This window comes from Uranotaenia lowii, chromosome 2, assembly GCF_029784155.1.
Source record: "Uranotaenia lowii strain MFRU-FL chromosome 2, ASM2978415v1, whole genome shotgun sequence".
Taxonomy (NCBI): Eukaryota; Metazoa; Arthropoda; class Insecta; order Diptera; family Culicidae; genus Uranotaenia; species Uranotaenia lowii.
Window position 1 is genome coordinate 314961868 of NC_073692.1, and position 26078 is coordinate 314987945.

The following is a 26078-nucleotide window of genomic DNA, read 5'->3' on the forward strand; positions in this document are numbered from 1 at the left end:
CTCTTGTATGAGATACATGTGTGTTCGATTTAATCGCTAGCTAGCTAGCGATCGATTCAATATTGACTCGGCATTGTCAACGGAAAACAAAACGCATTGAATTTTAAACTAGAAGTGTGTGTTTTGTTGGATTTTATCTAATTGATCCACCTTAATATGTGCTAATTTTTTCGTCGTCTATTCGACGGCGAATGATCGCAGCAGCCTGGACGATCGAAGCACCCAATTTATTGACACGACTTCATTCGGAAAGGTGACAAAGAACGTGAGTGAGGCGTCGCGAGTGAAAGAAGTGCAAATAATCTGTTCAGTGAAAAAGTTGAATTTCCTTAAAACACTTAGTTTAGAGATCATTGTAATATTTTTTCTGTATAAGTGACAAACTGCCGGTTGCAACAGAAAAGATTGTTGAATGTGTTGTTGTTGGTTGTTGAGGAGTGACCAAAAGTGGTCCCATTGCAGAGGATTCCTTTTTGAGAGTAACTAGCACAGCTCAGTCTGGTGTGGAGGCGGCAAAAGGTGGCTCAATTTCGTTAGCAGGTACGATTATTGCAGCGGTGTAGGAGGGTTATTAATAATGGGTTCGGTTAAATTATGACATTACTCGACGAATCTTGTAGTATTCACTGACCATCAATGTGGAATCCAAATTGCGACTTGGTGCAGTAAAATTTTCCGTTCAGTTTAAAAAGGGAAGCCCATGGAAAAAAGTCGAGGAATGTTCCCTACCCCACGGGCATTGCTGCTTATTTGATCGTTTTGAAAAATAGTTCTTATTACTCGACAATTTCATGTCATTTAGAAAAATTGTCTTCCAGTTTGTGTAGCAAAGATAGCATAGGGAAGAACTTTATCCAATTTTCTTGTTTTTATTAGCAGGTACCTATATGTATCTTTTTTGCAACTCGTGAAGTTTCTGACAGCATGTTTCTATTTTAAAAAAAAAATAGGACGATACTTGATCCCGTAAAAAAAAAATAGAAACAGCGCGAAAATATGGTAAATTTGTTTCATGTTCACTCAAGGAGACTTTATCCTTTCTTCAGAGGACCTTAACATTTATCAAAAAGTAAGCATAATCGTTAAAAAAGGTCAATAGACTGTTTTTTTTGGCCAAATTGCTTTTTTTGATGTTGTTTTGCTCTAGTTGGCACATTTTTGTAGAATATTAAATCTTCATTATGATACAATGAAAAAAAGGAAACCAAAAACTTGATTGAACTTGATTGATTGAAAACGATTGAAAAAAGCCTTCTCAGAACTCGATGAATTTTTTTTTATTGGTAGGGAACAATGTGGTCTACAACTCTTCTCAAAATCGCAAAGTGAGCACTCTTAATGGAAAAATGTTTTTCTAACAAAAACTTTTATTTTTTATTTTTTATGAAAAATAAAAAACAAATGTTTTGGGTATGATAAAACTTAATTAGAAGCTGATCATTATAGTAATCCATTGACTCTGGGCATATATAAAAATAAGAAACATATAACATAAAACATATTACCGCAATAATATTGTAGATGAGGAGGGGAGGCTCCTTTATGCAGCGTTTGACTAAGTCTCAATAAAAATGACCAGATGCTTTGAGTTAATAAACATTTGGTTTCCAATAATAACAATGATAATAATATTAAAAATCTATGCATGCATTAACTTGATTTTGTTGCCTTATAAAATAAATTTAAAATTCTGGGGTCATCTTCAGAACTGGAATACCTTTTAGCAGCAATTTTATGTTTATTTATAGGTACAAACGAATGAAAATTTTGTGTTCCGGAAATCATTTTGGCTTTTGTAAATAAACTCTCAAATTCCTCGGACATCTGTGTGTATTGCTTTTTAGATACGAAACAGAAATTTAATTTTGTGATACATTTCTCCGTTTGTTTAACTGCCCAGTCATGAAGTTCTATTGGAGTCGTAATAGTTTTTCCATAATCACGGGCAAGACTGGCTCGTTTTGCCATTCTTTTAAAAGCGTACCACCAATATCGTCACAAGCGCCTTTTTCGTATGAAGAAAATTGTATTTATTTATATAATGTGCTGCAGCTTCATCAAACATGAAATAAATTTTGGAGAAATTTATGGATCGCTTAATGAAATCAATTAATTTTTATATGAACAATTGTATTTTTTGCCACTCGACTTCTGCATGAGCACGATTGTAGTAGAGGATGCGGTCATATCTAAAGCTGCGACAAAGCTTAAAAAATTTTTCAATCGATCAGCACGGTTTTATGCCCAAACGCTCCACGACAACTAACCTGTTGACCTTCACTTCCTATGTACACGAAAGTTTTGCTGCTAAGTCTCAAACTGACGCCATTTATACAAATTTGTCAGCAGCGTTTGATAAGGTACACACGAAATTGCCATTGGTAAGCTTGGACGCTTAGGATTCTGGACCTTTACTTGGCTAGTTCCGCAGTTACTTAACTGGACGTAAATTGAAAGTTCGCACTGGAGACAGTCTGTCCAGCCAGTTCTCTGCCTCCTCTGGTGTGCCCCAAGGTAGTCACTTAGGACCGATTATCTTCTTAATCTATTTTAACGATGTGCTCTCACTCCTCAACGTCCTGCTGATGATCTTAAACTGTTCTACGCCATAAACGGTCAGGACGACATTGATTTTCTGCAAAAGAAGTTCAATCTTTTCGCACAGTGGTGCGACATCAACTGCCTGCCTTTGAATCGCAGTAAATGTGCAGTCATCAGTTTCTCTTGAAAACGGCAGGCTTTTTGCGCGGAGTACTTCTTAGGAGATGAGTCCATCGTGTGGGTGGACCACATCAATGATTTGGGCGTAATACTCGACCGTAAGCTGGAATTCAAAACACATACGAACTACGTCGTCAATAAAGCTTCTAGAAGCCTTGGATTTTTTTATTTCGAGTGGCCAAGGAATTCAAGGACCTGTATTGCCTGAAGAGCCTGTATTGCAGCATAGTTCAATCCATCCTCGAATACGCATTAGCCGTCTGGTGTCCCTACTACCAGAACGGTAACGAGCGGCTCGAGGCTATCCAGAGACGCTTTTTGCGTTATGCCCTCAGATACCTTAACTGGCAAGACCCGTTCCACATGCCAAGCTACGAACATCGATGTCGTCTCATAGACATGGATACTCTTCAAGCCCGAAGAAATGCAACACGAGCTTCTTTCGTCGCCGATCTACTGACATCGCGTATCAATTGTCCTACGCTACTGGAAGCTATTCCTCTTAGTGTGAGACCCCATGGACTGAGAAACCAGGACCTTCAACTGTATGTCTCCATTCGATTGAACAACTATGGAGCCAAAATAGTGCATTCATCGGTGTAATGAAAACGTTCAACCGTTGTTCCAAGCTTTTCGACTTTGACGATTCAAGGGATGTTTTCCGAAGATAAGTTTTAGGAATATCGAGAAATCGCTAATAAGATGTAAATTTTGTGTAACTTTAACTTTAAGTCGTCATTTGGACCTATACTTGGTCTGTTGATTGAATAAACAAATAAACAAATAGGGTGATTTGCCAATCGTTGCACAGCTAAGCACTTGATTTTTGCGTTTATGCTGTATTTTAATGTTTTTAACCAAATTCACTCTATTTTTTTTGTCGATGCACTCATACAGGATTGGTCAACAAGACCCATAAGTTCAAGTGTTTGAAAAAGTGACATAAAAATTTAAAAAATCATTTAAAACAGCTTGTCTGTGCCCAATAGTTGCACAGGCAAATTTTGTGTCGTGCATGATGTTGTCCGATTTTTTCCAATGGTTGCACATTTTAAAAATCAGTCACCATGAGGTCGAATAGGCTGATATTTGTTACGGAAGCTTATTATGAGAACTTCTAGTTCAAATGCAATATAATTTTTAGACGGCCCCTTATGAGGGGGGGGGGGGGGGGTCCATATAAACCGTCCATTGCACTTTCCAATTCCAATAAGGCCTCAAAAAAAAAAAACACAAAGCCGCCGGTTTGGGTGTCTGGAATAGCATTTATCACACGTGAAGTTTTCTCAGAAACTCAAATCCAAATGTTATTTAACCTAATTTGCCCAGTTCAAAATTTGACCGGTTCAAAATTCAGCTTTTAACTATTCCCCAACGATTCCACCATGTTACAAAGCCAATATGTGTCACTTTTTTGAGTTTTTAATAAAATAAGATTTTCATTTTCATTTTCACCCGAGGTGTACCGCGACCTTTAAAAACGAATTTCTTTTATAGGACCTACAATAAACAACGCCTTACCTACTGAAATAAAGACCATCAACAACCGTTCCATGTTTAAATTCAAAGTAGTTATTAAAAGAAAAATTGAATCGTTAAAAAAGTCGATCATCTACCAGTTTTTTTAAATCAAATTTTGTTTGTTTTGTAGCATCCAGTTTTCTTTTGTCGTAATTTTCACTATTAAAATAAGTAAACTTAAGTCAATCTAGTATAATATTTGATTAGCTTAACTTATTGAAAAAAAAGAAATGGATCTCTTTAAAGGAAATTTTCTTCCATTGAGATCCTTATCGTAATCTTGTTTAATTATAGTATTCATTTCCTCGCACTAAATAATAAATTTTTGTGTTCTCAGCATGATTAAAATTTTGTTCGCGTTGAAGTTTCTTTGATTTGCTTTCAGATGTGCTGAGAACAGTAGCGTCCATTACCAGGGGGCTCAATTGAGCCTTTTGGTGTGGGGGAGTGTGGTGGTCCGCTACAAAAAAAGAACTACTTTTCAACACTGTCTACGTTTGACTTTTTCGAGTTGTTATTATAATTGAACATTTATAGTCACTAGGTAGAAATAAGTGCATTTAGGTATAATGGATAAGTGTAGTATGTACATTCAAGAACAAGATGTTGGTAGAACGAAAGCTAAGTCAATTCTCGTATTAACCCATTCGAGACGGGGGCCTTTTCACGACATTCGAACTCATAGTACTTTACTCTTAGATAACTTTTATGTCGTTTGATTTTCATCAAAACTGTTTCTTAATACATTTTGCCTAACATTTGCGGAATCCATTGTTATAAGAATATTATTTTTCCGAACAATAGTAAACTCACAATGAATGATTGTTCTGACAAAGGCACAACAATTCCATTGCACACACGGTGTGCAATCGGTCTCGAACGGGTTAAGGTACCGTAATCCGGGGTAATATTGATCACTTTTTTTCAATATTTTTCGATTATTTTTCCTGTTAAGGGGAATGTGGCATATTTCATATTTTTAAAACCAGTACTAGACTCCTATGAACATAAAAAATGGTTGCAGAAATTTATTGGACTACTTTAACTGGATTTAAAAATAGATTTCGTCGCTGTTCAGGAATTGATGCTTTTTGGTTACATTGATCATTCTCCATTCCGACGGTTTTAACGAGTTTTCTTGATCATAATGGATACAAAACAACTTCATAATTGTTTACATGTTCTTATTTATCAATTGTACCTTGCTTTTTAACGTTTTCTTTTGAAAACATTTTTAATCGAAAAAGAAAATAATGATGTTGCATACATTTAGGGGCAAAAATTATAATAATTGCTAAATAGTTTTAGCTTCAAAATCCATATGAAATTTCACATTCACAAATTCTCCTAGGCCCTCCCACTATTTCCATTTTAATTTTTTTCTACAAAGTTAGTCATTTGATAGGATCCCTATCCATTTGTCCAATAAAGGCTTACTCTTGGAAAATGTCCTTACTTTTTAAACATCAAAAATTGATCATTAAATGACTATAAAATAGCACTATAACTATACATATACAAAGAATAAAAGTTTATCTTTCTCATTCAACTACCCATTTGCTTCTAAATACTTTTTTGTATCATCAGGAGAGCTGTTTGTATGCGAGCCTTGGAAAAAATAGATATTTGAAGATTTTGAAATTACATTTTTTACTAACAGAAAACAATTTCTAATACAAATCAGATTTTGTCTATTTGTTACTCAATTAATAGGCTTTCAAACGTAGATAACAGTTTTCAAAAATTCATACTATAGACTAAGTTATTGATGATAATGTGGAAAAAATTATTCATGATCAAAGTTACCCAGGTGATCAAAGTTACCCCGTTTTACGGTAATAATAATATTTTCAATCCTAGGTTGATGAAGCTATGCGATGAATTGAATACAGTATACTTTAGAAACAAGCTTAAGGTAATCTAAAATATTTATTTTCTTTAAAAAAAAAATACACCAATGCAATAAACTATTAGTTTTGAATTAAAATTATCCACTTAAAAAAATATTTTATTTCAGTATGGATTTGAAAAAGTTTTTGGTAGAAAAACTTTTTTCCCTTAAATATGAACAAGTTGCAATGTAAATATGGACGACCTGTAGGCATTATTACTACCTGTCTTAGAAAAAAGTTTCAACAAAAGCTGTGTTGGCGTTTTTTTTTGGGAAATTGAGTTTTAGTTTTTATAATGTATTTTTCTCAGAGCAGGATTTTAAAATATTTTTTTCTAAAAATTCAATCATTTTTCTAAAACTCTCCCGTAGAATGAGAGCTAAACTTTTTCATCAAACTTTGGCCTGAAAAATTTGATCTTTTCAAATGTTTGATCTAGTCTAGATGTTAGTCTAGATCTAAAAAAAATTGGGAGAACTAAGTATGCCAAGTGCCTTAACTACGGGAGGACAATATACACGCAGGGTTGGATTTTATCAATTCTAAAAGAAAAGGTCATGCCAGATTGATTGATAATAACTTATTTTTTCATAAAGGGTGATACGGTCAAAATTTGGTCAATATCAACTTGACGTATTTCTTTCAATTTTGCATTTAAAAAACTTGAACTCCCCTCATTTTGAAGGTGTGTGTGTAGAATGTTGCTCCTATTTCGATTTTGGAATTCACTCTTCAGTTGTCAAAAAGCCGTCCAAGGAAGAAGAGTAGCGTATCAAAATTTTGCTCGCGCATCGCGAAAATCCGAGCTACTCGCACGCAAAGCTGGCAAAATCGCAAAAAGTTGCCAAATCAACCGTTACAAATGTAATTAAAGTGTTTGGGGAACGTTTGTCGACAGCCAGGAAGTCTGGATCGGAGGGAAATCGTAAACCGGAAGCCGCTGAGACGACAAAGAGAGTTGCCGGTAGTTTCAAGCGAAACCCTAACCTCTCTCTCCGAGCTGCCGCAAATAAGCTGGGTGTATCGTCTACAACCGTGCATCGAGCCAGAAAACGAGCCGGACTATCGACTTACAAGAAGGTAGTGACTCCAAATCGCGATGATAAACAAAATACGACGGCCAAAGCGCGATCCCGGAGGCTGTACACGACGATGCTGATGAAGTTTGACTGCGTGGTAATGGACGACGAAACCTACGTCAAAGCCGACTACAAGCAGCTTCAGGGACAGGAGTTTTATAAGGCAAAAGGAAGGTAGCAGATATTTTCAAGCACATGAAACTGTCAAAGTTCGCGAAAAAATATCTGGTTTGGCAAGCCATCTGTACATGTGGCTTAAAAAGCAGCATTTTCGGAGCTTCCGGGACTGTCAACCAGAAAATTAACGTGAAAGAGTGTTTGAATGAACGTCTGCTGCCTTTTCTGAAGAAACACGGTTGTTCCGTACTGTTATGGCCGGATTTGGCATCGTGCCATTACGGTAAAATGGCCATGAAGTGGTACGCCGCCAACAACGTGCAGATGGTTCCCAAGGACAAGAACCCTCCCAACACGCCAGAGCTCCGCCCAATTGAGGAATACTGGGCTATTGTCAAGCGGAACCTAAAGAAGATAAAAAAGCTGCTAAGGGCGAGCAGCAGTTCAAGTCAAACTGGCTTTCTGCGGCGAAGAAGGTGGACAAGGTGGCTGTACAAAATCTGATGGCAGGGGTTAAGCGTAAGGCCCGGCAATTCGGATTTGGAAAAGCGGAAGCCTAACTGAATATTTTTTGAATATTTAATTTGATTTTTTAAATAAACGATTTCACCGATTTACACGCGTTTTCCCTTGACCAAATTTTGAACGTATCATCCTTTAAGATTTCATAAGATTTCCTTCTTAGGTTTTCAAGATACACGTCTTTATGACTGTTTCATTTCTTAATGAACTAAGCTTTAATTAATGGATTTCCACGGAAATTCTTTGAATAATACTTTACATGCAACTCGTTGCAAAACTCGATGTTTCCAGTACTCGACGACGCGTTCTGAAAAAATCACTTTTTGCAACTTGTTGCATAAAACAAGGATTCGAAAATAGGAAAATAATTTCCGAAAATTTAAACTGTATTGCATTTTGAACCTCAAGTTGCATGTTGCATGCATCCCTCATTTTCAAAAGTTTTAATCACGGTGTATTTCTAGAAGATGTTTAAAAGAGACAAAAAGAAACTCTTGATTTTTGCAAATTTAAGATCTGCAAAAAGATAGAAATGCATATTTTTTGGAATAATTTCAAATTGATCACAGTTTTAGACTAGAATCATCCATTTCAAAAAATCCTAAAAACTTTAAAATTGAATTTAAAAAAAAAGAATCCAAGATTTTATAATAATAACAAAGTGGGCTGAAAACTGTAGAAGCTAGGATTATTTGGTCGGGATTCGACCAGATTGAACTGAACGCCATCAGCAGTTTTCCGAGACACTTGAGTTTAATGTACTAATATTTTCAACTTTAGACAAAACCTGTAAAATTTATCAACCAGAACCAATAATTTATGACCCCAGGAACACATCCCAGTGAATAAAATTACTTGTTTTGGTCTCACAAACGAATGTTCCCAAACATGAGTTCCCAAATCTGCAGTTGAAAATTTTTCTCATGACGTTTAGTTCGGTCTGGTCGAAGCCAGGCCATTTAACCTTAAAAGCAATTCTTGCTCTTTGAATAAAATTCGAGAATCACAGTGTATTTACAAAAGGGTTACTAAAATTGGGCTTAAAAAAAGATATGAAATGTTTAATAAAACACTCCTGGCTTATAATGATAATTTTATCAACAGAAAGTAACATGCAAAATTTAAACAAGATTAAACTGCTGTAGTGAATTACATTGAGTCTGAAGTGCGAATGGGATTTTAAGACATTTGACTCAGGAAAAGTATAAAAACCGAATTCCCATCAAACATGTTTTTGACCGGATCGTTAACTTTTGAATATTGATTTTCTTAATTTTGTGAAAGCTTAAATTAAGACAAACGTTTCTACTTCAGATTGCATCACGATAAGCGTTATCACAAAAAAATTTGAGTGGTTGCTAGTATTAACTGATTTTCTTAAGCATTGAGCTGTCTTAATAAAAAAAATCCCTCCAGTGTTTCCACAATCAGAAAATCTAAAGAAAATGTATTCAAATGGATTCAAATTTTTCCACATAATTTTAAGAATTTCTGATATTTTTACCCTCTCAGACTGCTGACAGGATTTGTCAGCTGATTTAAAATTTTAGGATTAGAAGATATTTTTATGCAATTTTCTTCGTTTTAATAGCTCTGTAACTAGTTTGAAATAATTTTGAAAATTTTTAAAAGTTGATGATTTTTGAGCGACCAGTTCAATTTAAAAATATTGAAAGTAAGAACTTAAAGAATTTTCACCTCTGAAATAAAATAAAAACACTTAAAATATACGTATTGTTTAAAGATTACAAATAAGAAATTAAAAAAAAACGTATGGGAGGTCACCGATCAAATATTTTAACTTTTGGTGAAAACAAACCGGGAAAAAATCTACTTTCTGCCCATGCAGAAATTAGCATTACTGAATTTTTTTTTCTTCAAGTCCTTCTGCGAAACACACCGTGACATATGAATGATGTTGAAATTACCCGTGTCGGTTAGTAATGGATAATGTTTCAGCCTCATTCCTGTACTCAGTTAAGTGTAGCCTAGACAGCGGAGTCTTAAAGCTGGTGAATAATACCTAATGTAATCAATTGAAAAACCAATTAAAGATCCTGATGACTCCCCTGAGTATCCCTCTGCAAAACCTCTCCTTAATGGGAAACCCCTTGTTCACGATTCCGCTTGGCAATAACATTTGCAAAAGCAGTTCACTCCAAGCAAGGAAGTTCCCTGCTTTTGACGACGACCAGTCCTCTTGGAGTCACTACATTCTCTACTCTCTACCGTAAGAACGGAACACCTTCTAAATAAACAGGTCTCTTTACACGGGGAAAATATATACCCCGAGCAGGGATACCTGCAGGCAATACACAGGTGAGAGCGCGAGCCTTTTGCCTTATTAGCGTCCCCTATGATTATTAGCTGGGCACGGGCCGACGACGACGACGGGCGTCGATTTCGTTTCGCGTTTCTGAGTCGCGCATTTTACGTTGCGTTGGTAACGCGTCAACAACTCTGCTGGAGCCGAGGCGTACCAACAGCGTGTTCTATCGAGGGTTGATTTTGCGGTACCCCTAGTAGCTTTAGTGAAAGTGTAACGATTGCTGGTGGAATTGTGCAGTACCATTTTATTGATCCCAGCTAAAGAACGACCTGCAGTAGAATTTTGTGACTGAAATGGGTCGGTAGATAAACAAGGCTTAAAAAGTTGTGTTATGATTTGATAATTCAGCGTATGTGAGGTTTTCTCCTAAGCATGTGGCTAGCCAACGAACTAGGTAGGCAAACAATCTTATCTGCAGATGTACGGTTGATAACATCTATTAGAGTGACTGACTATTGGACGTATTCCGTTCAAGGGGATATGCGAGTACACCGCACAGCATAATAATATTGTCGAAATTGTTGGTGTGTGAAATTCAACCAAATTAGCAGTGTTGATAAAGCAGTGTTGTGTTCCATCCATAGCCCAGAAGTGAAAAAGTGAAGGTGCACTCGCAAAATCGCAGCTACCAAACATCATCGCACAGTATAATATAATTACTGCGGGAAACTGAAGATAACAACATTAACGATCGCGATATACCTATTCAGCAGCAAGACTAAAGTGAACGAGCAATACACAAAAAAAGGAGAATCGCTTTTAAAACAACTTTACATTTCCGAGACGAAACGAAACGAACTGGGCGACGACGAGACATCGCTAAATCGAAACGAATTGCATTTTAAGCTCTCGGTTTTGCTAACTTCCGAGCTGAAAACCACGGCACGTTTGTGCCTGAGAAAACAACAAAGTAAGTGCAAAATTGATGATCTATTAGTTGGATTGGAAATGGGAAGCGGGAATGGAAAACACATCAATCTTTTAATTCTCTAAGAAAAATGGGAAACAAATTAATTTTACGAGAGCAAAAACGGGCAGCCTCTAACGGGTCCGAGTAAATCAATAATGAAGTACCTACCCATTCTGAGTTCGGCGGAATTGCTTTTCTCCAGGCTGAGTGCCAATAATATTTTGAATACTGTTCTTCGTATACTGTTCTACTGTATACGAACAGTACTGAATACTGTTCTTCGTATACTTCGTATACGTATACTTGTTCTAACAACCTTCCTTAACTTTATAACCTGTATTTCTTAAAATTAAAAATTAGTACGATAAAACGGTACCTAAAGCTGGCATTTATGGATGTCAATTTCAAATGAACCTGGGTAATTTTCATTGAACCGTCATAAAATGATCTCAAACATTGTAGAGGAAAGTCGGGTGAAACGGACCCTTTCAATATTTCGAAAATAACACTACTATAGACAAATCTAGCAAACGTAAACCCATGACGGTATCCGTTTGCTAAAGTTCCTAAACTAAGCATTCCAGATTGCCCGGTTTTATCCGGGCTTCCCGCATTTTTAAAGAAAAAACTTTAAAGCGCGGTTTGGCCCGGTTCATCGGATTTCAGGGAAAAAAGTCCGGATTTTGCCCGGATTTATGCTCAATATTAGCAATCCATTCAGATATCCAAGTTAGAAACTCAAATTTAGTTAACATTATTCATGGTTTTAGCATCTAACAAAAAAAAATGAGCTGGTTTCATCTAAATAAATTTGCAAACATTTCTTTTTGGTAAAATTAGATTCAAACGCTACTGACGTGTTTCAATAAAAAATAATTTTGCATGTGTTTATTTTTTACCATTTGGCGGCATCCATAAATTACGTAACGCAAAAATTGCACTTTTTTGACCCCCTCCCCCCCTTATGTCACAAATCGTAACGCTTCGACGTACCCCCCTATGACAATTACGTAACGCTCATAATTACCCCCCCCCCCCATCTTCTCATTTTTTTAAATACTGATTTTCGAAGGTAAACAAAGCTTTTAACATAATTTTTTTTAACGTTCTTCAAATCGGAAATAACATTCATCCAAATAGCTTCTTAGTACTCATTGATGATAACTCTCTGATAAAAATAAATTAATTGTCTTATTACGAGTTGCCCTGTGCTTGTAAACTGATGATCTACCTTATTTACTTTATTTGTTCAAGGAGCACAACATTTGATGCAAAATATACTCTACTAATCAAAATTGCATTTTTTAAATCAATTGAGAAAAAATATTAATATTTCCGTTTTATGGTTGAATTGAGTTCTTAGGGGTTAATGTACCTGTCGGGTTTCCAACGATTATTTCACGGATATTCAATACACATTTTCTATCTCAGAATCTTCGAAGTGGAAAGGTTACAAACCAGTTTCAAAAGACTTACGAATTTTAAACTGATTTTGGTTTGCATATTCTGCAAAAATTGCATGACATAAAAATACCTGCGATTATACTGAAAATTTTAAGAAAAAAGTCGTTACGTAACGATGAACTTACCTCCCCCCCTCCCCTATGTCACAACTCGTAACGCTCGAGCTTACTCCCTCCCCCCCCTAGGAGCGTTACGTAATTTATGGATGCCCCCTTTCTCTTGAATTGTTATGAGTAATACCTGGATTATAATCGGATTTTCTGAGATATTGCCCGTTTTATAGTTGAAATTTTTCAAATCCTTTGTCTGGATTTTACCAGGTATTTGAGTTAAAAATGCCCGGATTCGCACAGCCGTTCACGGCGTTCAGAAAATAAACTGGGAAGCTTAGCATAAACACATTAGTCCCTTCGTCGATTTACAGCAAGCATTATCTCATAAAAGTAAACAAAAACTTTGTAGACATATTTTCCTACTCAGATAGTAGTCCATATCTTACAATGGCCCTTATTCTGCCCTTATTCTGCGCCGCGCGTGAGGTGACGATAGTCGAGTCACCCGAGTTACTCGATTTCAGGAGTCGCTTTAGATGAGGAACGTCACTTTGGATGAACTTTTTGAGTTCTGACCCTATTCTCGCAGTCACCGTGGCACAGTGGGGCAGACCTGACCCATCGATGGTCAAAACCTCGTAACTTTTTCAAATCAAATCCTACTGGTTTGAAGTCTTCTGAAAAGTTGTTCATCTGATCAAAATCTTTAATTTGATGTAAATTTTTTAATCTAGATGTTGTGAAATTTGATCTAGATAACGTTGTTAAGCAGATTTTTCCTTATCAACTTGAAGACTACTCAGTCGATCGGCGTAAAAATTATCATGTAAGGGTTTTTAGGACCATCAAAATGTAAAATGATGTTTTAAGATCCTTCCCCTCGCAAGAATGGGGGGCCCCCAGAAAAATGTTACATGAATATCTACAAAACTCTTGAATTAATAATGCAAATGGATCCAAATTTGTCAAGAGAGAAATGCATGTAAACGCTAGTTTGAGACCCATTTCTTTTCTGGAAGAAGGAAATTTTATAGAAATGGTACAAAATTTCTACATTTCTAAAAACTAACCACAAAAGATCTAACAACTGGTAGGAACCTGACAAGGCAAATTGAACCATATTGAACCAAATTTGACGTCTGAGGAATTCGGGGTACGACAAATCGCTTATTATAATGGCTTAAAACTCATCCCATATATGAAACAAATACTTCCATACAAATTAAATATAAAATTTATGTATAACTCGAGAATTCAACAAGCAAACCGAACTAAAGTTGGGCATTAAGTGGCCAATTTTCTTATAGAAGAAAAAGCTTCCGCAAAAAAAGAAATGTATCTGTGCGATTACAGAATTTCCGTTTTTGTTGTATTTTGTAACATTCTCTTGTTATTATTTTTCTCACAGCTTTTCTTTCACTGCTCGATTTTTTCCAGAACGTAAGTTATTCTATCATTAGACTGAGTCGATTTGGGATCATTTCTGAATTTCTCAAACCCTGGGGTCTAAAAAGCTTCGTCTTGGTCCAAAACTTATCCATGATTTTTTGTAGAATTTTTGAGTAACGTTTACATGAGTAAATTTGAACTTTAAGTTTGTATGGGAAAATTGAATATTTTGTTCTAAAAAATAAACATCGTTATTGTTTCTTCTGTGGAACCGAGCCAGCTAACTGTTTTTGTGCCAATTTTAAAATTCCCAAGGGAAATTTTCCGCTGAACAATTTTGTCGAAGCCCTTCGTATCTTATTAGGCAAAAAAGTTATTAGTTCAGGCTGTTGCTTAATATGACAGCAAAAACATGGTTGCATTGTTTTTTTAAATATCCAAATATTCATTGTGTAAATAATTTCTAATTTATTTTTGAGTGAAACTAGAAGATCCAGTTTTTTTCATTTCGAACGAATGTTGTAGAGACATTTTATAGAAAAAAATTGAATAAAAATTAAGTTAGTCAGTAGATACTAAGCATCTGACCGAAAAGGATTTGAGAAGGTTGTAGAAAGTTTATATTCTAAAGAATCTTATCTGCTTGTCTGTAGATAAAAAAAAAATTAAAAACCAAAATAGTATTATCAAAATAACTAAGAGGAAAATAAGTTTTGAAAAAAAATTAAATGAGCTGAATTTCCAATTTGATTGAGTTCAAGTTTTTCTAGCAAAAACCATTATCAAAAGCAATTTTTTTTTTTTGGGATTTTAAACCAATTGGTTTATTCATCCCCATTATCAAAAGCAATCTCAAAAGTACGAAAATTGTCCAAAAACATGTTTCACTAAAACGTGAATAACTTTTGAATTGGCAAAAAGTGGCAACTAGTTTTTGTTGGTTTGGATAGCTGTGACTTCAATTTAATTGTTTGAATAGGAATTAGAGTGTGGTAACGCGGGGTAACATGTTTTCCAGATATCCGCATATGATGAAAAGTCGTAATTTTTTAACGTAATACGTTTATGCTCGAAAAAAAATTCTAATACCTCAAATAAATAAATTTCATATTACATATTCTAAACACATCCATGTCAATTTTTTTATTTCTTCAAGAAATAAAATTCAAGTGCAGTATTGAAATTTTTTTTTTGTTTTTGCGATAAAATGCAACAGCATCAAACCCCAACATCACCACGTAGAAAATTGTATGAAAAAACTAATTTTAAAATTTGTTTGATAGATTTGTGATCGGTGCAATGTCCAGTTTCTGAAAAGCATAAATTTGTGATGAATTTTCGAAATTTACAAAAAGGGGTTTTGGCTAAGCTTTTACAGGTCCTGCCCCCTGTGCGTGGGTGAGAAACCGAATCGATTTTGATAAATAACCACTTAAAATTTTTGTTTTAAATTGACATTCAAGCGCAAAAGAAAATCAGATTTTTTAAATGCTACCATCGAGTCTAAAACTTTCGTTGAAACAAAATGTTCTCTAAAAAAATGCGTTTTTTATAATTTTTTCTCTCATTAAGTCACTAATATCATCGATACTGTTGGTCAAACGCAAAAACATTGTTCAGATGATCGATAGAAAATTTATTTTCCTTCAATATGCAAAAGAGGGATTTCAAATTACTGTTGTGCCGTCCGAGATATTTTAATCTAAGTACAAGAACTTTTTTAATTTTTCCGAAATTTCAAATTTGGAGCATAACTCAAAAACGGGTCTACTGAGATTTTTTTGAATTTCATTTTCGGATTCAGCGCCCGATTTTACATTAAAATTGTTCGTCAGTTAATCAATTTCACGATTTTTTTATATTGATCGTGTGAGGTGCATCTTGTTTCCAGAACCAAGTTTTAGACTCCCTTCGGGCCGAGGAAAACCACCAAACTTTCAAGTGAGGAATGTGCTCGTTGTGCTTGACTTGAACTACATGTTAAAAGTTTACCTGTTACTAAACGCTATCGATCTCCGTCTATTATTCTTTTTTAATAATTTTTCCCTTACCATCTTTCTTTTCCTATTAAGTAAATGTGATAAGCTTAGAAGAAAATTGTAAATACAAAAAAAACGAGTTTTGCGCCTTAAAACCTTTAGGTACATTTCAAATAAAGAAATTACAAAACAAGTTTAATTTTAAATCTATAAAAAAACCTGAATGAGTTATGAACCAAAATGAAACTATAAGATCACCTGAGGAAATCAAATCGACTCAGTATAAGGAGTATATTCGAAAAAAATGAAACCTTTGTTTTGTGAATAACTTTTGAAAGCATGCCCGAGCAGACTTTTATGGCAAAATTAAACCTTATTTTGCTATCATGCCTTGACAGTAAATTGAGGTATCATTCTGCCCGAATAAAGGTGGTACAATGCCAAAATTTGGGTCTCACTTTTCATATATGGATACCTCAATCATGTCAAAAATTCACAAATCTCCTAAGATTTTAGTTTGACGATTTTAAAATATCATAAATTCTAGTATGGAATGTTTTTTTTTAAACGAAAAATTCTTTACATGTATCTGCGAAGCTAAACTCCTGAATTTGTATTTAAAAAATGTTATTGTATTGGATACAAAGCAGTTATTTGTTTTCTATGTCCAAATCATTTTTATGAAGGCATTCAAAATATTTAGTTGAACTGATGAACCTGATTGCAGAATAATATTTTAACATTTATTTTAAAGTGTTGTGAAATTAAAAATTAATTATTTCAGAATTGCTAGAATATTGGTCCCAGTAGTTGTGATTTGGACTGAAAAGCATTTGCCAACTATTAAACTTAATTGTTTTTCGACAGATTTGAAGATTCCAATAAAATATTAATCTCAATCAATCGAAAGTAACCCCCCTGAAATTTGAATAATTTTGTAGAATTTGTATAAATCAATTAACACTTATGAAAAAAAGATTCAAAACTTATAAAGGCTTTTCAATAAAAAAGATTGCTCATCCCTAATTAAAATCGCTAGATATATAATTAACACACAGAAATCAAATAGCAGATACATACGAAATATCGCGCAACATAAATTTTGTAGCATGTTTCTGCAAGAGCCTGTCAACCTAATGTACATACATAAATTGCAACCTTCGCATGATTTACAGAAGAATAAAACATTAATATCGGGCTCAAAGACTGTGCACATTAAATATTCTTAAATGTCAGAGTGTATTATGTATGAATATTGCTTTGATGCATTCTACAAATAAAGGCGTTAAACCTGGATAAAGAAAATGTAAACTAAATGCACCTAAGAAAACTGATTTCCCATATAGGACATAATCTACTTTACATTCCTCCCTTTTGTTAATAGTTCCGAGTTACAATTTAATGTTGCAAGGATTTAAAGCATAAATATGGAACTAAACTAACTAATATTTATATTGGTATGATATTTCACGGCTTTCAAATTCCTTATATTTGTTAAATTTATGATTTCTAATTTACAAAACCTACTTACATTAAGTTTACATTAAGTTTTTATCTGACCAGTGACCATATCAAATCGATCCATTAACATGTTTTCATGACGTCGCATGTCTTTTTTTAATTGTTAGTGAGTACTCAACACTTTTTATTCAAAATTTTATGACTCTATAGGAAGGTAATCGATTATTGCCTTTAACTTAACCATTTATTGTTTGACAATATTTTAGAAAATCATATGACCTTCTATGAAGTTATATTTAACTAACCGGTTCAAAGCTCTTTAAAAAATTAATTTTAACGACGTTTTTGAAGCATGTATCCTGAAGTTTGTAAACTTAATGTAAGTAGGTTTTGTAAATTAGAATCCATAAATTTAACAAATCTAAGGTTTTCGAAAGCCGTGAAATATCATACCAATATAAATATTAGTTTGGTAAAAAGTCAATATCCAGGTCGAACTTACCTGGTATTTAGACAACCGCCCTGTAGCTTTTATTTGTTGTGGCCATTCTTTCGTCCGTCTTCCTCACTCTCCAGTCATCATTGGACCACAGGTATTAAGAACCAATTGGATTCGGTATTTATGATTGAGTCGCTCAAAGATACTTCCGTCCAACCGGGTGTGAAAATAGAATCACGGTAAGATAAAGTTTCGGAGCTAATTCGCTTTCGCCGGAACATCCATTAAGGAATTTTTTCAAACGTTGAAAAACTAAAATATAGATCTACGGTTATTAATAATTTAACTCTTATCTTATCTAACTTACCTTTAGACAACGTATGATAAATATATTTCGCATCTGATGATGCGAAAACTGTTGGATTTTGGAAGAACTCAGGTCTAATTCGTTGCAAATTTTTGCACTGTTTATTTTTTTTTTTTTTTGTTTCCCTTCCTAGGTTGGATCAGTGACATCAACAATATGTCTAGTAGTTCTTTTGTGTTATTTGAATAAAAAATCGATTGAAGTTTTCGAGATGAGAAGCATTACTAAAATTTTCTATTACGTTTATAACGCTACGTAAGTCCGAAAACGAAAAATAAAAAATTTAAGAAACAACCATGAAAACAAGGTGGTTTTACATGTGATAAGTTTTGCATATTTGGAAAGTTGTAGAAATCTGAACAGGTATATGGTTTTTAATTATGTGAGAATCTTTTGCCATTAGAATTGGTTTCCAAATTTAGTTTAATATATTTGGATTATTGTTGTTAGTTTAAAATATAATTGTATTATAAAAGCCATTCTCCAATCAATCGATCCTACACGCACACGACTTTACACGATTTTTGGACAAACACAATTCCTTTGATTCAAATGCGATTTCATTTGTTTCGAAGAAATGTTTGCAAACCAGTTCAATCAAAAATTTTCTTAAATGCTTAAAAAAAAGTTTTTATAATGGTTATTTTCTATAAACAAATTTTTTTTAACCTACTCACTGATCGATGATTTAATCCGACCAGTTTGACATTTGAGCGATTTTTATTTATTTTTTTTCTATTTTTCAGCTCTCGCTTCCTTGCTTTCGCTTATTTTTGCCTGCCTTTCCCTGGAGGCTGACCGGTCGCGTAGGCTGTCTCGAATTCTAACAGTTTCCAGAAGAAGGAGAAATTCTTGGCCTTCATTTCAAAAGAAAATGTAATCAAAATCAAACAATTTTTTCATTGATTCATGGCACGAATAATTTTCTTTTGATTTTAAGTACAGTACATTAGTTCACAATTTCTTGACATTGAATTCAAATAATTTTTTTTTTCGATGAAAAAAGTTTTTAAATCTAAGTTATAAAATTTAAATTCAAAGATGGAAAATTGATTAAAATGTGTAGTTTTTTTTCCGATGGTACAAGTTTTCTCTGCGTGTACAATCTTCAAATTTTACAATAATTTTAAGTTTCACAACTTTTATATAAAATATTTTAAGGTTTTATGGATACATTAAAGTAAATGATCCTTTTTCATATGACCGAAAAACACTTATAAGCGCTATACAAGAAATCAATAATAATGTTTTTTTAATCGCAACATATTTTTCGAACAGAATTAATTCAAAAAACGGTTATCGCGTAATAAAAAGATTTAGGCAAGATTTGACCAACCGCTCAAAAGTCGCACTGTAGAATTATGAAATGCCCAGTCCGATTTAGTGTGCTGCGATTATATTATTTGAACATTATTTATAATTTAAAAAAAAAGTGCTGCTGGTATCATCACAGAAAATCGAATACCAAATCATGCTGTCATTTTGCTCTCACTTTTCTGCTCTGTCATAATAAACGAAACCTTAATGATGCCTCATTTTGCTAACTTCGAAGATACCAAACCAAAAAGTGCTTTCATTTTGGACTCAATGCCTCATTCAGGTATTGGTTGGGCATCATCTTTCAAAATTTTGATGGTTTAATGAAACCTAATTTTGCCATCGGGAAATATTTGATACTGATTTATGCTATCATTTTGGCATTGATAGCTCATTTTGGTTACTGTTTGCTATCGATTTGGGCATCAAAGTCTGCTCGGGTGGATGTACATTGATGAAATTTTCAGCGAAGTTACCTGGTAATGTAATGTTCACATATGCAATTTTTTGTGATGTTCCGTCAAGTTGTTTTCCAATGAAGAAATTTTATGAATTTAATTTTTGGGCAACACGTGCGTCATCTATCATGCATACTATGAACCACCTTTTTTTTAATCATGGCAATTTTTGATAAAGTTAGCTGTTTCGTGAAGCTTTACCTTCAAAATAACTCAAAATTTTGAATTTGTTCGGAGTTATGACAAATTTAGCAGATTGTCCTCCTTCGGTACAAAAACAACATATTACCACCGTTTTTGCGTAATGGCATGATTCCAGATCCAACTTAAACAGAGTATAAACATAATGGGCCTATTGAAGTACTTTGCAGAGAAAACGGTCGCATTAGGAGGCAGTCTTCTTTGCATTTTTAGCCATTCATCGTGTCAATCGTTATGAAAGACAGAGTAATTTGCAGTTTCCACAGATCGTTAGCCTCCTCAAGTACTTGACATTACATTTTTCAATTTGTTCTTCTTCTTTATTTCCGGGAAATATAGGTGAGATTTTTCAACGAAAAGTTTCGGGTTGGAAACCTGCCCGCTAAAGAGTTCGTTTTGCTGCCCATTACGAAATTTTTAAATGAATATCTTCCCACATCGTGCGCAAATATTTTGCGCACGATTTGACCATCGTATTTTGATTGTTTTACTGGTGGGCAGCTTTTCTACCTTGTAGAAATGAAGTAAAACCTATTTATATCTCAGCTAGACGAACCAATCAGAAAAAATTGACATTTTTATCCCTTCCTCTACTGCCCCTACTCGCATAACAGTCCCATATGAATTTTCGCCGTTTTTCATCTACATAACCTGACAGTTCGTCATTTTGAACATTGGGCTTCAATATAAAACAATAAAAAAGAGGTTTTGTTCTAGAAATTTTGAAAAAAATATCAACTCGTGACTGTCCCATATGAAATATACCCGCATAACAGTCCTATATGTGAAATACCCCGGATGTAAAGGGTGATACGGTGGAAATTTGGTCAATATCAACTTGACGTTTTTTTTTTCAATTTTGCATTTAAAAAACTTGAACACCCCTCATTTTGAAGGTGTGTGTGTAGAATGTTGCTCCTATTTTGATTTTGGAATTCACTCTTCAGTTATCGAAATGCCGTCCAAGGAAGAAGAGCAGCGTATCAAAATTTTGCTCGCGCATCGCGAAAATCCGAGCACGCAAAGCTGGCAAAATCGCTAAAATTTGCCAAATCAACCGTTACAAATGTAATTAAAGTGTTTGGGGAACGTTTGTCGACAGCCAGGAAGTCTGGATCGGGGGGAAATCGAAAACCGGAAGCCGCTGAGACGACAAAGAGAGTTGCCGGTAGCGAAACCCTAACCTCTCTCTCCGAGATGCCGCAAATAAGCTGGGTGTGTCGTCTACAACCGTGCATCGAGCCAAAAAACGAGCCGGACTATCGACTTACAAGAAAGTAGTGACTCCAAATCGCGATGATAAACAAAATACGACGGCCAAAGCGCGATCCCGGAGGCTGTACACGACGATGCTGACGAAGTTTGACTGCGTGGTAATAGACGACGAAACCTACGTTAAAGCCGACTACAAGCAACTTCCGGGATGTAAAATTATGCACACTAGTTTTTGAAGGCAGGCTTAAATAAAGGTAGGAATGTCTTTCTGTGAGAAAAACTATCAGAAACCTCTAAAAATCATGATAATATTCAACTTACAATGTAGAATTTACGATATTTTCCTATTTCTATTTTTATATTTTTATAACTGCATTTAGAAGTTCAGAAATGATATCATTTTAGTCTTAGAAAGTTTCTTGGTGAGCAAAACATATTCTGTATGGGACTGTTAGGCGAGTAGATTTGAAAAGGGTCTCGAACATGCTCGCATAACAGTTCCATAATAAACAAAAATGATGCTCCAACCCTTACCAATTGCCCAATTTCGAAAATTTCAGGTCCAACGATTTATTATGACAATCTAGAACACATTCCATTAAACAATTTTTGTTTATGCTGAAAGTTGTGGTCACAATTGAAAAATATTTTCCAAACAGAAAAAGCTGATTATGAAACTAGGTGCAGTCTATTCATATTTTTGGATTGAGCTTGAAAAAACCTCTCTTTTTTTTTTTTTTTCTTGTAGGGGAGAGCCCACTGCGACCAGTAGTTGATCTATTGTGGTAATTACCCCGCGTTACTGTATGCTATCAGGCTCACCTGCACTATGGGTTGAAGTGACAGTTGATTGCTGACTAAGCATTTTATCCCAATCGGGTATGATATCAAAGATGTATGATATAACCTTCTTAGGGCTGATATGCAACCATATGTCTTGTGCGCTTATTAACTTTGCCCCAAGAACACGCTCTCTCCTCTTAAGGAGGGCGCAGCAGTTGCATAAGAGATGCTCTGCAGTTTCTTTTTCGAACCCGCAGAACCGACAGTCGTCGTTTTGAATAATTTTTATCCTTTTGAGATGCTGTTTTGTTGGACAGTGTCCTGTCAATAGACCAGTGTAAGTACTTAACTCGTGCTTACTTAAGTTCAACATGTTTTTGGAGAGTCGTGCGCTTGGTTCAATGAATCTTTTCGCCTGAGTTGCTCCCTCTGCTGTTCTCCAGTTGGAGACAATAGTGGTGCTTTCCCAGTTCTTGAGTTCCATATTCAAGGCACTCCTAGATACTCCGCAGAAAGGTTCAGGTCCAATTAACAGGCCCTGAGATCCATCCCTAGCTAGCTGGTCTGCTTCTTCGTTCCCTAGGATACCGCAGTGGCCTGGAACCCAGAATAAAAATACTCTGTTCCGTATGGCCAGGTTTCTTAGTGCAACAATACACTCCCATACTAGCTTGGAGTAACATGTGAAGGTACTTAGTGCTCGAAGAGCGGCCTGACTATCAGAGAATATATAGATACTTGTGTACCTGTATCCTCTTTTCAAACAGGCTAAAGTGCACTCTAAAATTGCTTGAACTTCTGCTTGGAATACTGTTGGCCAGTTTCCCATAGGAATTGAGATCCTGAGTCTAGGTCCGAACACCCCTGCCCCAGTTCTATTATCCATTTTAGACCCATCCGTAAAGAATTTTATTGATCCGGAAGGAACCGCAGGTCCACCTGACTCCCACACGTCCCTATTATTGATAGTTACATTGTATGGTATGTCTAGGTTGAAAACGGGTTCCATCCAGTCATCGTTCTTCACAATAAGTGAGTTTATTTTAAATATCTTTAGGATTTTAAGGTGTCCTGTAAGATCCCCGTCATAGAGAGTTTTGTTTTTGGAGAGTCTCAAGGCACTACGTTCTGCCTCTAACTCAATAAATTGATATAGTGGCAGTATATTTAGTAGTGCATTCAGAGCCTCGTTTGATGTGCTTCGCATAGCGCCAGTTATAGCTAGGGTTGCTATTCTTTGAAGCTTCGCTAGTTTCTTCCGGGCCGTAGCTTGCACAGTTTTGGTCCACCACACTAAAGAAGCATACGAGATTTTGGGTCTTATTATAGCTGTAAATATCCAATGGATAATTTTCGGCCTTAGTCCCCATTTTTTCCCTACTCCTTTGAGGCAAACCCATAGAGCTATTGTAGCCTTGGCTATTACATGCTCTATCTGCGGATTCCATGATAGCTTTGAATCTAGTATGATGCCTAAATATTTCACCTGTGATTCGAACTTTAGCACTTCCCCGTCTAATGTTAGTGGTTTTAGTGCAGTTTTTCGTCTCGTAGTGAACGCTATCACAGTAGTTTTGGAAGGGTTAATGTTCAGTCCCTCTTCCCTGCACCAGAATAGTGCGTAGTTAAGTGCAGATTGCATTCTGTTTGACAACACATTCTCATATTTTCCCCGAACTATTATTACTACGTCGTCTGCAAAGCCAATAACTTCGAAACCCATAGATACAAGTTTGTTTAGGAGGTCGTCCACGATCAATGACCACAACAACGGTGATAGAACCCCACCTTGGGGACATCCCTTTGTTGGAGTGGCTTTGATTGTAAGTCCTCCCAAGCTTGCATAGATGGTTCTATTTATAAGCATGGTACTAGTCCAGTCAACAATTGCCGAGTGGCATCCTCGTCTTTTCATAGCTGTTTCGATTGAACTGTGAGATGCGTTGTCGAATGCCCCTTCAATGTCTAGAAAAGAAGCGAGTGCTATTTCTTTTGCCTCTAGGGTCTTTTCTAGTTTTTGTGTTAAAGTATGTAAGGCCGTAACCGTTGACATACCTTTTTTGTAAGCGAACTGGAAATTATTTAGCTTACTTGAGCTAAGATACTGCGATTTAATGTGCTCGTCAAGTATCTTCTCCATTATTTTCAAGATAATGGATGTCAGACTTATAGGTCTGAATGCCTTTGGTTGAGTTTTATCTTTTTTCCCTGGTTTCGGGATGAAGATAACTCGTACCTTTTTCCACTGAGTGGGAATATGACAGAGGGTCATACTGGCGACGAACATCTCTACCAAGGCAGGTGTTACCATTTGTTTTGCTTGCTGTATTTGGATTGGTATAATTCCATCTTCACCAGCAGCTTTAAATGGCTCGAATGTACTTATCGCCCAGTCAACCATTGACGGTTTAAAGATTGCGCGCGATTTGCGGAGAGCTTCCTCGCGTCTGACATTTCGTCTGGGTCTTCCAGCCGGAGTGTCTACAATCTCTATCCCTTCAATGGATCCTGGGAAATGCGTACTTAGTAGTAATTGAAGTGTTTCTTCTGGGTCTGTAGTGAACTCCCCATTGTTTTTCTTCAATTGACCCAGTCCATTTGAGTGTTCTTTAGATAGAACTTTCTGGAGCCTGGCAGCTTCTGGCGTAGATTGAACGGATTCACACATGTGCCTCCAACTACTTCTCTTAGCTTTACGAATATTTTTATTGTACTCCGTTAGGGACTTACGATAGTCATCCCAGTTTGAGTCAGCTTTTGCTTTGTTGAAAAGTCTCCTTGTTTTTTTCCTTAACTTTTCTAGTTGTCTGTTCCACCAAGGAACTCTTCTGTTTGAAACACGTTCCATCAGTGGACAGCTTGCTTCGAAAGCGTATATGATCTTATTGGTAAAACTGTTTGAAGCTTCCTCTAATTGCTTTGTTGTTCGTATTTTCACATCCAACAAAGGTTTACAAACTTCAAGTGTGTGTTTGTAGAGATCCCAGTTGGTGTTCCTAGGGTCTCTATAAACGTCCCTGATTATTTCTCCTCCCACTATGTCGAATGTAATATGTCTGTGATCAGACAGTGATTCTTCATCCGACACCTCCCAGTTATTTATTTTCCCTAGAAGCAGTGGTGTGCATAGAGTTAAATCGAGGACTTCTTGTCTGTTCGCCGTTGTGAACATAGGTTTGTTTCCCTCATTACATATTTCAATATGATTTTGTGAAAGAAACTCTAATAAAGACTCACCTCTATTGTTGATGTCTGTACTTCCCCACAGCGTGTGATGAGCGTTAGCATCGCAGCAGACGAGAAACTGCTGGTTTTGTGCCCGGCATTTTCTCATGAATTCTACTACCATCGGTGGGGGTATATCGGTGCTATCTCCCGGGAAATACGCTGAGGCTACACTTACCGTGTGCTTCCCTTTCGGTGTCGGTATTTCCATTCGTATAGCCGTGATGTCTCCGTCGATAAATTCTGTAAAGGGAGTAAATTTAATTCTTTTATTAACTAATAAAGCAGCCCTTGGGTGAGCGCTTCTTTCGTCGTAAAGAATCTTACCATTCGGCGTGTAAAGCCCTTGTACCTTACCCTTGTTAACCCAAGGTTCCTGGATAAAGGCAAGGTCCAGGTTTTCGGAGACGAATCTTCAAGTAGTGTACTCGAGGCTCCTACAGCATGATGAAGATTCGCCTGAACACATTTTAGGGTGCTCATTTTTGGGGTTTTTTGCCCGTGGTGGTGGGGCAAAGCACCGGCTTTTTGCCATTTGCACATGTTTGCTTTCCTCCTTTTGGTTTGCTCCATGTGCTAGGGTTTCTTGATAGTTTTTTGTTTGCAGGTTTGTTGATGGTTACTTTACCTTTAAAA

General features: G+C 35.8%; 1 protein-coding gene across 2 annotated transcripts in view; it reads left to right on the forward strand.

Annotated features, from left to right (window-relative positions):
- The first annotated feature begins 259 nt into the window (after window positions 1-259).
- Window positions 260-26078, forward strand: part of LOC129747718 (serine/threonine-protein kinase pakG) — a 287373-nt gene continuing 261554 nt past the window's right edge. Inside the window, exon 1 of one of the 2 annotated variants that reach the window (XM_055742052.1) lies at window positions 260-540. The gene's annotated coding sequence lies outside the window, so the exon portion shown is untranslated. Of the gene's footprint in view, window positions 541-10286; window positions 11092-26078 lie in introns of those variants that run through there. The other variant, XM_055742053.1, reaches the window with a different exon arrangement.